The sequence below is a fragment of the Musca autumnalis genome, unplaced genomic scaffold, assembly GCF_047663935.1.
Source record: "Musca autumnalis isolate F117 unplaced genomic scaffold, ASM4766393v1 scaffold_4, whole genome shotgun sequence".
In the NCBI taxonomy this organism is placed as follows: domain Eukaryota; kingdom Metazoa; phylum Arthropoda; class Insecta; order Diptera; family Muscidae; genus Musca; species Musca autumnalis.
The window spans coordinates 81,537,563-81,552,730 of NW_027411977.1; the positions used below are offsets into that span (position 1 = coordinate 81,537,563).

The 15,168-nt window shown below is 36.5% G+C and overlaps 1 protein-coding gene across 2 annotated transcripts in view; it reads right to left on the reverse strand.

The window, feature by feature from the left end:
• Positions 1-15,168, reverse strand: part of LOC141403708 (uncharacterized) — a 254,034-nt gene that overhangs the window by 111,427 nt on the left and 127,439 nt on the right. For both annotated transcript variants that reach the window (XM_073986533.1, XM_073986531.1), the window contains exon 3: positions 10,390-10,423. The gene's annotated coding sequence lies outside the window, so the exon portion shown is untranslated. The remainder of the gene's footprint in view (positions 1-10,389; positions 10,424-15,168) is intronic.

Genomic DNA, 15,168 nt, shown 5'->3' on the forward strand with positions numbered 1-15,168 from the left:
CGTGCCCCAGACTTTTACCTCCATTTTGTTGCACAGTGTTTTCAAAAAACGTCCCCAGCGCTAATCGTGTTTGGATCAAAATTATGGTCAAAATTGGCTGTAATTTGAGGACATAAGTCCAGCCAGATATCACTGTACCTCTCGATTTCAAGTATGTATTTTGAAAATTTCCGACCGAAATACCTATTATTTGGTAATTGGGGTTACCAATGATCAAAAAACTACACCAACTAAAAGTATGGACAGAGTATATAGCCGACATATGTATAACCAAACTGCCCGATTTCAGGTATTTTGAAGTTTTAATTTACGTTTTTAACCCAAATTTTGCTGAAATTGTTAATTAGGATTCCCAGCGGCCAGAAAACTTCCTATTAATTTAATTTCATTTTAGTTCGTGGTGGAGGGTATAAAATGTTCGGCTTGGCTGATTAAGTTTTAAACATTAGTTTATATTACAAATGTCTATATTATAAATGTCATTTGAGCCACTGTCTCCCAAACGATAAAATCACATTACATTCCGTTTTATACCCTCCACCATAATATGAAGGGCATAATTAAATTTGGCATTCCGTTTGTAAGACATCGAAATATTCATCGGAGACCCTATAAAGTATATATATTATTGATCAGCATAAAATTCTATGTCGATTTGACCATGTCCGTCTGTCCGTCCGTCCGTCCGTCTGTCTGTTGAAATCAAGATACAGCTCGCAATTTTAAAGATAGAGAGTCAAAATTTGGTACAGAAGTTTTTATTACTTGCACGATGGTTGGTATTGAAAATGGGATATATCGGTCAACGTTTTGATATAGCCCCCATAGAACGGTACCTCCCGATTTTCGGTATTTTTAAGGTTTTAGCTTCATTACCCTACCCAAATGGCTGGAATTTGGTATGTTGTCTTCTTTAGGAGTATAAAACTTTCCCCCAGAATTTTGTCGGTATCGGTCCACACCTTCATATAGCCCCCATATAACGGTACCTCCCGATTTTCGGTATTTTGAATGTTTTAGCTTCATTATCCTACCAAAATGGCTGAAATTTGGTACGTAGTCTTCTTTAGGGGTATAAAACTTTCCCCTAGAATTTTGTCGGTATCGGTCCACACATTTATATAGCCCCCATAGAACGGTACCTCCCGATTTTCGGTATTTTGAAGGTTTTTGCTTCATTATCACACCGAAATGGCTGAAATTTGGTACTTAGTCTACGTTGGTGGTATAAAACTTTCCCCCAGAACTTTGTCGGCATCGGTCCATGCCTTCATATAGCCCCCATAGAACGGTACCTCCCGATTTTCGGTATTTGAACGTTGTGGCCTCAATATTCTACCGAAATGGCTGAAATTTGGTATTTAGACTTCGTTGGGGGTACTCAAACTTCCCCTTTAAATTTGTCGGTATAGGTCCATGCCTTCATATAGACCCCATGGAAAGGTACCTCCTGATTGTTCGTATTTTGAACGTTGTGTCTTCAATATTCCACCAAAATGGCTGAAATTTGGTATTTAGTCTTCAATGTGATATAAAACTGTTCGCCAGAAATCTGTCTGTACAGGTCCACGCTTTCATATTGCCCCATTTCTGACTAAAATTCGTCAATATAGGTCCACGTTTCGATATAGCCCCCATAGAACGGTACCTCCGGATTTTCGTAATACTGAAGATTGTGACGTCAATATCCAACCGAAATTGCTGAAATTCAGTATTAAGTCTTCTTCATACACGAAAGGAAACTAATTATTCTATTTTAGTTCAATACAACTTGTGGTGGAGGGTATAACAAGTTCGGCCCGGCCGAACTTAACGCCGTTCTTACTTGTTATTTATTGGGATTCTACAAATGATTTGCACAGTTGACTCACTTGCAGATCATTCTTTCGTCGTCCATTTGTCTATGATGACCCTAACCTCATTTGGTGGTACGGACCATCAAAATAACAAAACTCTTGTTCCAATCTTTTCCATTAAAGCTCTAAAAGTTCTCTACAGAAAAATCATTCCATTTGCTTACCTATTTTCAATTATATAATCCGTAGTTATTTGAATTCACATTTAAATCGAAGTCACAATATAATATTAAACTAGGAAGTTCATAGTTTAAATTATAATATTCACATTTGATTTGTACAACCCTTTAATTCGTATTTCTTACTCTTTCAATCTTATAATTATTTGCAATGCATAAGATAAAGAATATAATTAACACAATTATGCTATTAAAGCAAAATGAATGCACACACAGAAACACTTATAACCACATCACATCTTTAAGCAATTTCAAATGTTTGTGGATTTAATAAACCAAGTTATTACAAGAAACGTAAACAAATGTAATGTAAAGTCGAGCCGAGTCGAGTCAAGAGAGCGCGCACGCGTTTCATTCAATATGACCGACCGAGCAACGTAAACCAACCAAACAGACTGCGACGACTTTGGCAGTGGTGCGCATTAAGCGCAAGGTCGTTAATGTGTTGTTGGTGTAAACGTCATATGGCCAAAAACAGGTGTGTTATCTGTGTGTGTGGGGGTATGACGTTGGTGGGATTGCCCTTTTTAACATTAAATTTTTCTACCAAACATTTTTTAGTAATAATTTTTGGGAAAATATCATAAATTGAAATATTTCTTGAGATCTTGAAATAAAAAGTGGTTTCTTGGATGTTCTGCGGAAAATGCCTTTATTGGGATTTTGATGTTTGGAAATGTTGAACATAGTTTGGCATACATCAAGGAAGGTGAAATTAGAACCGACTGAAGAAAAAAAACCGTAACAGTAAAATACTTTAATTCAGAATGATTCATTACATGGCAACCAAGCGAAATTTTGGACCTAGGACCCCAATATTTTACTTAGAGTGTTTTTGGGCCAATAGGACCCATTGAAAAAACATTTCAGTTCGATATACACTATGCAACACTGAAAATGCAAACAACTTCTAGTATGGATTTTTTGAAAGTACATATTTAGACTACAAAAACCCTAGTTGGGTTTTGTCCTGTCAAATCCAGTTCGGATTTTATGGCCTCATCTAAACCGGGCTAAATCTACACTTTTTTGCATTTATCAGGCCATTATCTCAGGAACGAATAAGAAGTTCGCCTTGCTGTCTTTAGCAATATTGTAGCCCTAAACCAGTAGAATTTATCTTTTGAAGAAACCACATAAGAAAAACTCCATCTGGGGCATCAAAATCTATAAATATAGAAAATTTTACATAATTGTTGAAATTCTGGTCAATATCGGCTAAAATATTGGGAGTTGAACCAAGTAACCTTTTGCAAACATCTTCCAAATAAAGTTCTCAACAATTCTTTAGAACATTCTGAAACTCTAAAATGCTTACTTCATGTTGTTTCAGCGGTATTTTGCATCATATTTTTTACAACACGTATTTCAAACATAGTTCACACCAACAGTTTATTCTCGCATTTCGGATTTCACTACATTATTGACATTTTTATTAAATCGTCGTTGAAAAATGTCCAGAAAACAACGGGATAGAGGCATTTTAGAACAATGATATGTTCTGAAGAGTTGTGTGTTACATTCCAGGGAATATTTTTCCAAAAGAAAATATTCAGAAAAAATTAACGGTTTTGGAGATACGGTGCGAAATGTATAAAAATTGTGGAATTTTTGCATATATTTTGAAATTTGAGGCAATAAATGTAGTTTTTCGAGTTCGTTAATTCTCCATATATGTTATTCTTGTCCTTATCTACAAATTTGTTTCAGAGGTCAGAAGAAGATTCGCATTGGTTTCAGAGATATAGCCCCGAATTTCTTTTAAAACTTAATATTTAACCATATTTAGATGGGACCATAAAATCCGAGCTGGATCTGACACAACAAAACCCAAATAGGGTGTCTTGTCGTTTGGGTCTGTACTTTCAAAAAATCCACAGTTCGAATTGTTTGCACAAGATCACCTCAAAAATGTTGCACAGTGATATTAATTAGAAGTATTTTTGTCATACCTTCCCATGTAAGTGCCACCACTATGCTATGGTGGAGCATATAACAATACCAAATTTTATATTAAATGTTTTATCCGACCATTCTATTTATAACTTACTAGGAAGGGCAACTCTACCAGTGGGCTCAAATGTCGTTAAAAGCAAAGTAGCATAAAGTAAATATATACCTACTTACAAATACAACTAACAAAAGATAAACTACAACAACAAATAACGTTTAAGCTTACATCAGATTATGTTTTGATTTGATACAGAACGATGAATATTCCGTAAAGAGCTAAACTTGTAAATAACAAAAAAAAAAAAGAAAAACAAGTTGGGCCTAAGGAAATTTATAAATCTGATTTCCTATCAAAAATTTAATAAAAGAAATAACAAAATGTTGATAATGCTTTGACATGACACAGTAAATACTGTGTGCACTGGAATGCCGTTTTGCATTTGAGGAGTGTAAGTTCAGGTGATTATCACTATTCTGAAATATTTTAATTGATTGTGAGTTGACTTGACTTAACATTTGTGTTAATGCAATTATTTAAATGGCGCATGCCATTTTTTGCAAATTAGAGGAGTATTTTTTTAATTATTTTTTCCACCTACAAGTAGATACCATAAATTCAGGTATTAGACAGAAGCATTAAGCATACAAAACTAAATTGAATTTTGCTTGGTGATTAATGAGGAGTAACCGAAATAATAAGCGAATAGTGCCAAGCTCTCCTTGATTGTACTGTTTCCTACGAAGTACAAGTGGAGACTTATCTTTTATTAATGAGGCTACGGTGACTCAATTCTGGTTCAGTGATATGGGACATCCGTTTTATCATAGAGTATCGACGGTGTGACCAGTGTACATAGTACGACTAGATAAGTACCTCAAATAGTTGGGAAATGTAAGCCAGCACTACGGCGAAGGGTATAAACACCGTTGAAAATGTTGATGTTAACTTGCATCAGACATGAAGTGTAAAAAACATGAATTGCATCAAAGGGAAAGAAAAGACCCGTGTATCTATGCTGCCTGGTTTGACTTGTTCGAATCTTTGAAGCTCCTTAAAAAACGAAAGAAAAGAAAAACGAACCATCTAAAGTTGACGAACCGCGCAAACGTTATAAGGACCATGCTCGGCGAATCTGCACCTGAACTGTTCGCACTCTTTATAGAGAAGGTGCAGTTTACGCATTGGCAGATGTACTTGAAAAGTACAAGGCCGACATTACTGTCATACAGGAAATACAACAACACCTAAAGGTGTCGCACTGTATATAGCTGCCGCAAAGCATGAGTTTGGTTGCGGATTTGTAGTTGGTCGGAGATTAAATCATCTGGTCTCCAGCTTCACCCCAGTGAATGAAAGACTCGCTGCAATTCGATTAAAAGCAAAATTCTTCAACATCAGCTTTATTTGCGCTCATGCTCCCACGGAAGACAAGGACAAACAGATCAAAGATATATTTTACGAGAGCTTAAAATAAACTTATGACCGTTGCCTTGCCCATGACATTAAAATTATACTAGGCGATTTTAATGCCAAAATTGGAAAGGAGAATATTTTTGGCCCAACAGTCGGGAAATTCAGTCTCCACAGTGAAACATCTGACAATGGTATGAGGCTGGTAGACTTTGCAGCTGCAAAAAAACATGGTAGTTAGCAGTACCAGATTTAAGCATCTCGATATTCATAAGGGCACCTGGCTGTCTCCAGATCAGAAAACAAGAAATCAAATTGATCATGTTGTGACAGATGGAAGACATTCATCGAGCGTGTTGGATGTACGATCTTTCCGAGGCGCAAACATTGATTCGGACCACTACCTTGTTGCAGCAAAGGTACGCACTCGCTTAAACGTAGCAAACAAAGTACGAACAGACACAACACGAAAGTTAGACATCGGTAAGCTGCAATCACAACAGATAGCCACAGCATATTCCACTCAACTAGCCCAATTGCTTAATCAAAGCACTCCTCATCCCGATAACATATCAGCGCAATGGCAAAGCATTGCCCACTCCATGCAAACAGCCGCAAAATCCATACTTGGATACCAGAGACCTCCACCAAGGAATCCATGGTATGATCAGGAGTGTCGTGCTGCCACCGAAGAGAAAAATGCGGCATATAGGGCTACTTTACAATCCGTAGCAACGCGTAGCGCACGAGAGATACAGGGAGAAAAGGAGAGAGGAGCAACGTCTTTTCCGCAGGAAAAAGAGAGAGATGGAAAAGCGGGATTGTGAAAAAATAGAGATGTACAGGAGCCAGAATGAAGCCCGAAAATTCGACCAAAGAGTCAAGCATCAAACTGTAGAGACCAGCAAGGTAATTTGGTAACTGATACAGATAGTGTACTCAGGATATGGAAAGAACATTTTTCAAAACTGTTGGTATCCAATAGCAGCGAAGACGACGAAGATACCACAGTCCCAATCCCAGAAGATGGTATTGAATGTTTACCGCCCAGCCAAGATGAGGCAAAGACAGCAATAAACCGGCTGAAGAATAATAAGGCAGCAGTAGCCGATGGCTTACCAGCCGAGCTGTTCAAAACCGGAGGCGACACGCTGATAGGGTGTATTCATCAGCTAGTTAGTACAATCTGGCAGGAAGAACGAGTACACGACGATTGGAATCTGAGCATCCTGTGCCCTGTCCACAAGATTGGAGATAAGACTGTGTGCTCTAACTATAGGGGCATAAGTCTACTCCCCACTGCCTACAAGATCGTGTCAGGGATATTGTGCGAACGACTAAAGCCTATGGTCAACGAGATAATTGGACCATACCAATGCGGCTTTAGACCTGGCAAGTCCACCATTGACCAGATATTTACCCTGCAGCAAATCCTGGAGAAGAACCAAGAGATGCAGATCGACACCTACCACCTTTTTGTTTATTATAAAACAGCCTTCGACAGCCCGCTGCGTTCAAAGGTATTCCAAGCCATGTCTGAATTTGGTATCCCCGCAAAGCTCATCCGGCTTTGTAAAATGACTTTAACTGACAGAGTTTGGTACCAAAAGAGGTTTCAGACAAGGAGACAGCCTTTCGTGTGATCTCTTCAACATCCTGCTGGAAAAGGTTATACGAGAGGCAAAAGTCAAAAGAAGTGGCACATCTACACCAATAGTCACATGTTACTTGCTTATGCTGATGATATAGACATCATGGGCCGATCAGTAAAAGAAGTAACTGATACCTTTATGAAGGTCGAAGGAGAATCTGCTAAAGTAAGTCTGGCGGTAAACGGTGAGAAGACCAAGTTGATGGTGTCGACGCGCAATGCGTCCATTGAGCTCGGACCGACTGTGAAAGTTGGTTCCTATAATATTGAGGTAGTAAAAGACTTCGTCTACCTCGGCACCTCCGTAAACACAACAAACGACATCAGTTGTGAAATAAAAAGAAGACTTGTATTGGCCAACAGAAGCACTTTAAGAGCAAAGCCACATCTCGTCAAAAATAAATAACGCTTTACAAAACACTGATACTACCCGTGCTGATGTTTGGTTCCGAAGCCGAGGTACTTGCGCAAGCAAACAAGGCAGTGCTTGGTGTGTTTTGAGAGACAAAATCTTCAAAAGATCTATGGACCAATCTGCGATGACGGTGAATATCGACGTCGTATGAACCACGAGCTGTATCTGCTATACAACGACATCAGTATAGGTAAACGTATCGAGATGCAACGATAGGCTGATAAGGTGTATGCATCAGCTAGTTAGCATCATCTTGTGGAAAGAACGGCTACTCTATGTTTGGTACTTGGACATTCTATGTCCGTCCCCAGTATCCTGTATACTGTGCGAATGACTAAAGTCTTTAGTCAATAAAATATTGCACCAATTTGTATCGAACGATGGTGTGAAGGTAGCTTAAAAAATCGTGAACCTGATGTGTTGATAATGATTTGTAAATAATCGTGAACTGGATGTATTCAGAGTTCGGGTGTAGTTGATCGGGAACACTTGCGATGATGATAATCATGAAGTGGATGTATTTTGCGTTTCCGTGTAGATGATCAAGAACAGCTAGTACTAGGGCGGTGATCTTGTCTCTAGTTTTTTTGCAGAACTTTTCTCTTAAACACTCCAAATATATAATCGCAAATTATATATGGCGAATAACAAATTTCCTTTACAATTCCATTTGAAAAAAATTAAAAAAATTTTTTGCGAGCACATCTACGATTTTTGGTACAGAGGTAAAGCAAAAAAAATCGGTTTCAAATCTGCTCGCGTTCACGAAATTGGACAATGCGCGCAAAAGTTATAGCGGTTTTTATTCTCATATAAAGAAAAAATATTTAAAAATATCTTTTTTGTTGGTATGAGAAAATGTATGCATAAATCGTTAACAGCATTCCATATCTATTCGTAGATGTTTAAATAGTTATTAAATTTATTATTATTTTCGCGGAAAATCAACAAATAATAAAACAAATTTGAAGTAAATCCAAATTATCCTGTCCCAGAATCCGTACAAACCCTCAAAAAATAAAATAAAAAATATGTGCGGAATCTAGACAATGCGTAGAAAAATATGATACCAAATTTATAGAGATTGGGTACATAAATTGCATATTATAGCAACAACAAAAGAGAAAACTTATTGTTGGAAAATATTGTTGCAAATATTTTTTTGATTTGATTCTAAAAATTAGAAAAAAAAAATATTTGGGAGTTCTCCAACTATTTCGCTAAAATCCCATAGAATAATGAATGTATACGGTTAAAACTTCATCAAAAAATATGGTTTACCATCGCGAGAGTTTAACTGATAACTGTGATAACTTATAAGGGTAGGAAATTAAGAGTAATATTGAAATTACAATCATTCAGTTAATATTAAAATTAAAAAGCCTGTTATTCGCGAATTAGTTAAAGTCGGTTGATGCGCAACCGTTTTTGGATACAGCGAATCAATCTCTTTCAAAATTTATGCATATTTCGATGTTTCAGTCAGGGGCCATTGTGTGCCGCCAGTTGCATCATACACTGCAAAAAACCTTAAAGTTGGTAAAAGTCGCGCAATGTGCATACGATTTTGATGCGCATCCGGTTTCATCAGGTCCTATCAAAAATACGTGTATATACACATATTTCAAACAGATTCTTCAAGAACCGCGGATGTGCCTCCAAATTCAATTTTTTGTGAGAGACCCATATTACTCGCGTATCTCTTTTCTTTTGTGACACGCGTTTTCGCAAATATTATAATCGCCAGTAAAGGATTCCATTTATGTAAAAAAAATTTAAAGAAAATCGCGGTTTAGTACGCGGATTTGTCAAAATATATTTTTGCTGATTTTCCGATTTTCAAGGTATCTATATCCGCGGTTTTAGTAGATGGATTCGATCGCGGAGGGCTTCATTAGAACCGTCGCATAAAAAAAAACTAAATTCACGCGGGTTTCAAAGGAAATGGAATGACAGTTGTAAATTTTACACGCAAAAAATAGGTTTTGTAAGAAAATTCACGCATCAAATTTTGGCCTTTCGACTCCAATTACTAGGATGCTGTAAGAAGCACACTCATGAGATATGCATCAAACGACGTAAAATCACGAGTTCTATAATCGTGTTAAGAGTTTGGAATATTATCTTCTTGCGCGTCCGGATTATTAAAAAAATTCAAAAAACCTCGAAATTCCGGCTTCAAAATGTCAGCATCAATTTTAGGTGGATGCAGTGGATATATCGAAAAATCATACACTACAATCTTGTTGCCCATGGAGTATTCTGTGATTCTTTCTTTGCGGATAGGTCTATAAAATGTAAGGTTAAGCCAGAAATCGTATGGGAACATAAAAAACTTGTTGGCTTCAACCCATTTTTACTCATTTTTCTACATTGATGCCAACACAGCTTCCACGAAAATTTATTTTAATGGTCGACATTATGGGATCCCTCCTATAACACTTCATTTTAAAGAATTGTAGTCATACTTTCTAGAATATGTTAACAGTTCGCGAAATCTGATAGGGTGAAACTCGGATTCATCTATTGCAAAACATTTTTGTTATTTACCATATACCTTCATGAAAAAATCTCTTAAGACATCTCTCCAAACAATTCAGTAACAAAATCGGTTTCAAGCAGATTGCCACAGTTTATCCTTTAATCTTTTCAATACCATGAAAGGATATATAACTTGCGATTATATAAATTGTGAATATAAATAAAATTGTCACACTTCACACACTTGTACTTTAGGAGTCGAAAAAGAACCTGTTAAAGTGGGTGGGGTCACACACATGGATATTGGGAGTGTTTATGAGAAAAGTTATCCAAAAAAACTACGTGTCATGGTAATATGAGCAAACTAAGAATATGGAGTTGAAATTCATCGCTTTCAGTATTTCAGTCAATGCTAGCTTAAATTGAAACTAGATTTCACATACCTTTGATTTTTCAATAGAGGAGGAACATCATAACCTAAAATAAAAAAAAAAATATTTCCGTTATTTAAGTTCAATATCTACGAAATATTAAAATAAATTGTATAAAGAATACAAAGCGCCGATAGAAGAAAGAGCAAGTAAAGAAGGATTCATATTAACCCATTTCGTCCCGAGAAAATGCTTATACCCTCAGCATTTATGCTAATGAGGGTATATACACTTTCATACGGGCAAAATGTGCCTCATCGAAATAATGGTTTTAGAACCCAAGTGTGTTTGGACGACATGTGTTTCAGACAATTTGGAGTCGATTTAGCCATGTCCGTCCGTCTGTCTGATTGTCTGGCTGCCTGGTGCGCACGATAACTCTCGAACGGATGAACCGATTTGGTCCAAAATTTGGCTTTCGCAATATTTTGTCCAAACTTAGTTTAAGTTCGAAGATGGGTTATATCGGTCCACTCCTTCCGGTACTTTACACATTCAAACATATCTACCAAATTTAGATCAGGTTCGAATATGGACTTTATTTGTCCACCCCTTCGGGTAGCTATCACACAAAATTTGGGATAAGTTCACTTTAAGATCTGCTTCCGAATCGCTTTGATTTTTGTTGAAGCAACTTGCATTCGCTGCCTCAATTCCGAAGGTAAAAGTTTTTAGGCGCAAGTCTATACTTCTTGAGAAAACAGCTCGAAAGGTGTAAAAACTCCTATGGCACCATATGTAGTGGCTGTAGAGCACGATAACTCTCGAACTGCTCACTCGATTTGGTCCAAAATTTGGCCTTCCTCATATTTTGTCTAAACTTCAGTTTCAGTTCGAAGATGGGCAATACCGGTCCACAGCTTCCGGAACTTCCCCCAATATTTAAAAATGTCACTAAAATGGTATGAACTATGTCTCTTGAACGGGTCAAGCAATTTGGATCTCCTAACATTTTGTCCGAATTTAGTTAAACTTCTAAAATGGCCCTTATCAGTCCTCTCCTTAGAATACCTCCCCCACAAAAGTTCAACATTTGTGTCCAAGTGCAGTTTAGGGTCTGTTCGGGAATCTTTTGGAAATCTCGGCATGGATTTCTGTTCGATATGGCCCTGTTTACAGCGATATTATATTTTCCGTGGAGAAGTCTATGCCTCCTGACATAGTGGACAAAAAGTTATACGATGACCCACTGAAATGACTAGTGGGCGCGATATCTATCGAGAAGATATGAGCCCCAAAATAAGATCCACACCGATAATGGACTATGTAGGTCATTTAGGTACCTCCTCCGCAACACTTTTAAAATTTAATCCTAATCCACATTTTTGTCGGCAAGTTCAAATGTCCAATAACTGTTTCAATTCACATGGGCTGAGGGTATATCTCTGTCGGCAAAGCCGACTGATACTTTTTTATTTGTTACTTTTTAAAATTCTTTCTTTTAATAATTTTTTAAAATTATTTTAATAAGTATCCAAAAATGAAGGTTTCAAAAATGTGCCCCTACCATCGAGGGGGAGACTTAATATTACATACTAAAACTTTTTTACAATTTTACCTTTTTCATCCATAAATATTTTTTGTGAAAAAAGTGATTTTACTGTTCGAGAAATCAAAAACCAAGTACGAAATGGATTAAAATAATTCAAATAAGTTGTACATTTTTCTCAATTTTTTCTTGACTGTACATTTTATTCAATAAAATATTCCATGATAAATCTCAAATATGTTTATAAGCAAAAAATTATTATTATTACAATTTATTCGTAATTTGTTCTCCTAAGAGTTTTCAAAAGCGTTTATAGAAAAAAAAACACACAAAAAACCAGATTTTAAATGTGAACATTTTGTTTTGTTACCCAGTGGCTATTTGTTGTCGATTTTATAGCAAAGATAGCATTATCAAAGATAATGGCAGGCAAAAATATTGCATTCTTACGATCAGGAATTTTCAAAACACACATACACAGAACACATAAAAATAAAAAACATTTCTGCCCAAAGGCAACAAACAATTCATTCATTGACAATCTAAATGGCAAATGGACACTGCCTCAGACAAGGTAAATTACGCTTGAATGAATCATAAACTAGCACGCCATCATTAAGTTATGGCTTGATGTGGCCTGGCGCCTTCGTAACAAATTAAGAAGGAAATGTTACAGTCAGAGTACGTGGAATTTATTGAAATTTAATGAGAATTTAATATTAATATTAAATTTTAACAAAAAGAGGAAATGTGACAAAAGTTTTTTTTTTCTTTTTCAAATAGTAAAGGAAATTTATTAATTCTAATGATAGCACACTGGCCCGTGATCAATATATGCACACATTAAGTTATGACGCGTTTAATGAATTAATGATTAACCACCATTATTATAAGTCTTCTTTTGTTATAGTTTGGATTTACCGAACAGATTTATAGCGTTCCGGTTAACTTAAAGTTAAAAGTGATGATAGAATTTCAAGGAGGAACATCTTGTCATTAACTTTCAATGTGAAAAATATATTTTTAATGCCTCCAAATTAGTTTATTTTGCATTTTTAGATCCATCAGATAGTAAAAGATTAATGGCCCTAAGAGTTTTAAAGTTGAATTTTGTAAAACAAAATAAAAGGAGAAATAATATGGTCCGAGGGATGATACCTTGGTAGTAACTTTGTAGAAATACATGTCGCTGATTTACTCAAAGAGTGGCAAAACTCAAAAAGGCATTTATGAGTTCTTCTAGGATTTCAAATTTATTTTGTGTCGAATTTTCATGCTAATATATTTAAAACTCAACGAGTTATAGCTCATTTACTGCGGGTTTGGTTCAATAAAAACTTTTTTGAGCTTTTGTAGCACTAAAACACTTTAAATCATGCTTCATCTTGCACAGAAAGTTATTTTATTTTTTGTGTAATAATCTTTTTAAGTTGGGAAGTCAATTTTCAATCGCCAACTTGGAACGCGTTTTTCTCGAAACTTAATTTTTTGAGATGTGTCACTCTTTGAGTAAAGGACAATATGTATATATTGTTGCTGCAACCATATTTTAAATTAATAAAACTCTGGATTGCCTTAGGGATGCCCATTGCGATAACATCCAAACAGGTGGGGCATCAACAAAACGTCGGTGTCATGCTTAAGTGTTCCACACGCCATTTTTACTTTTGGAGATACAAGTGGTTTCTAGGGATTCCCGGTATGCTCTTCCTGAAGTTTTGGTCAGTTTTCCCATATCTGCTCTAGTTTCGACGCGAAGCTTAAGCTTTTTACACCCTCCACCATAGTATTAAGTTTGTTTTTCTCTTTGTAACACATCGAACTAATCATTTGCGACCATCTAATGCATATATATTCTTGATTAGTATAAAATTCTAAGACGATCTAGCCATGTTCGTCTGTTGTAATCACTCTAGCGTTCACAATAATTAAGCTAGAGCGCTATATTTTTGTACCCGAGTGTCTTTTTTCCATAGGCAGGTCAAGTTCGAAGATGGGCTATATCGGCCATCGTTTTGGTATAGCCCCCATATAACGGTACCTCACGATTTTCGGTATTTTGGGGATTCTAGCTAATTTTTTTACCATATATTTTTACCTAACTACCTGAAGTTCGATAATTTAGGTTCCCAGTGATCACAAAACTTCTCCACCAAAAATTGTCAACATAGGTCCATGTTTTTGTATAGCCCCCATATAACGGTACCTCCCGATTTTCGGTATTTTAAGTATTTGTAGCAAAAAATTTTAACCTTTGAGATTCCCAGTGGTCATAAAACATCTACACCAAAAATTGTCAACATCGGTCCATGTTTTGGTATTTTGAGGACTTTAGGTACAATTTCTAACCTTACTACCTGTAATTTGTCGTTTGAGGTTCCCAGTGGTCACAAACATCTCCACCGGAAACTGTCAAAATAGGTCCACGTTTTGGTACAGCCCCCATATAACAGTACCTCCCAATTTCCGGTATATTGAGGATTGTAGATACATTTTGTGGCCGAACTACCTGTGATATGACAGTCGAGGTTCCTAGTGATAACAAAAAATCTCCACCAAAAACTGTGAACATAGGTCCATATTTTGGTATTTTGAGGATTTTAGCTACAATTTTTGACCGAATTATCTGTAATTCGACATTTGAGGTTCCCAGTGGTCACAAAAGATCTTCACCGAAAACTATCAACGTAGGTCCATGTTTGGGGATAGCTTCCTATTTAAGGGTACCTCCCGATTTTCGGTATTTTAAAGATTGTAGCTACATTTTGTGACCATACTATCTTCGTTCATTCCCTAATCAGAGAGTGGTTTAACCGTTGCCAACAATTTACCTAAACCAATGCTGCATTGCTTCAGGCGGTCTAGCCACTTTTAAAGCTTATGTTTCTAGCCTCCTTGGACCATTAAGGTTCTTACGTCTAAGCTCAGTACGCTCATTTGTTAGTCCCGTCCTGCCCACTGTCGGGAAATTGGGTATAAATTCGGATATTCGTTCTACAGGTATTATGAATGGCGATCCCAAAATCCCGAAAACCCTGTTTTTTCGGGAACGCTCAAACCCCGAATCCCGAGTTTTTCTGCCAGGTCCCGGGATTTTTTAAGTTACTTTTCAATGCGGTTTTATCCACAATAATCCACTGTTAAATGAGTTGATGAAAGAATAATTGATCAATTACGTAATAAAGAGTAAATTTAAAATTCCGTAATGGAAAATTTCAAGGAGAGTTTCTTAAAACATATAAGGTCTGTTCGATAACTTCGCAAGTAAAAAGTACTTGCAAGTTCTTGCAACCCCTTTTATT